The following is a 1,394-nucleotide window of genomic DNA, read 5'->3' as shown; positions in this document are numbered from 1 at the left end:
GCCTTAGGAGAAGGCCTACAGAACCCTTTCTTTTCTCTTTTGAAATTAGGCTCCTCTGGTGCGATGCGATACACAAGTTGTGGACCACCTATGTTTCGTCAGCACGCTCACCCTGGGACAAACTTCCTAGCCTCCTGCTGCGAGGACTATTGCAACCAATTAGTGTGGCGGCCGCTTGAGGAATCAGATCTTAATGCAACACTGGGGTTGGGCTTTCTGGCCGTTATTTCTGTGTCCTTGTCTGGACTGGAAGGTGACGTGTTGCAGAATCGGGGTTGTTCTTGAAGAACTGCGCTGCGCCCCTAAGCACTAGCTCTCGTATGCAACTCACCAACGTACACCTTCCCCGACATCTCTCTTCCCCAGCTGCCAGCTCTGCAGGTTCCGTACGCTTCACTCCATGTTGTTGCAGTTGCAAGACAGACACGACCGCCGCCACGCGCACTGAAAGCGGAACCAGTGCTGCGCCTCCCCGGACAAGTCCCTTTGCCTGGGCCGGGTCTAGCTTTTGATCTCTGAAGCCAGGGACTCCCAATTTCATTTATCGTCATAGTGCCTTACCAAATGGGGACCCTGATCCCTAATGCCCACTGGTTCTGCCTACTCCTCATTAAATACCATCCATCACAGTCACGTTGTGGGGCTGCAGGACTCTTCTGTGGGCGACCTTGGCGCAGGTGTTATCATTGCTGCCCACTTCAATAACAATTGGCGCGTGGCACATTCCTTAGGTATAGTACACTAGGCAGGTTCGTAGGCAGTGTACTAGTAGTTCGTAACTAATTACCTGAGTCAAACCAACGTGCTATGTGCAATGTGGGAGGAGTCAAGAGAGCGGCTCTTAGGGAGGATTACGTCCGTATGAGAAGAACAGGCATTTCCATTCCTCAGACATCACAAATATCATACCGGGTATCATTGTAAGACGTATGAGGTTGAAGATTGGACCTCACGGGAAGCATTTCAGGTCTAGTTCCCAAAACCCCCTTGCTCAAACACGCCAACCCCAACTAAATCATCCCACAGGCTTGTCAAGCCTGACCTTAAAACCTCTAAGAAAAGGAGATTCCACTTACTCCCTAGGTAACTCATTTCCAGTGCTTCACCACCCTCCTAGTGACAATGTGTTTCCTTAATGATCCCAAATACCACCCTCACCCTGCAGGAGTCTCTGGCCTGCATGGGAAATAAACACGCTCAATGGATGCTTCCTCATTGCCTGTTCCAATTGCACCATGGAATGAAGGAAGAAACTAAGGCTACCCCTTAGTTGAGGGCAGCGGGAGCCTTCAAGTAATTGTGGATTCCAGACAAGCCCTTGCAAGGCATTTTGTGTTTTGCTGCTTGCCCTTTTAAATTTTTATAAATGTCCTTATGTTCATTGCTAGCACCAC

The sequence above is a fragment of the Chelonoidis abingdonii genome, chromosome 2 (genome assembly GCF_003597395.2).
Source record: "Chelonoidis abingdonii isolate Lonesome George chromosome 2, CheloAbing_2.0, whole genome shotgun sequence".
Lineage (NCBI taxonomy): Eukaryota > Metazoa > Chordata > Testudines > Testudinidae > Chelonoidis > Chelonoidis abingdonii.
The sequence above is the reverse complement of the archived record's forward strand: the minus strand, read 5'-3'. Positions refer to the sequence as shown.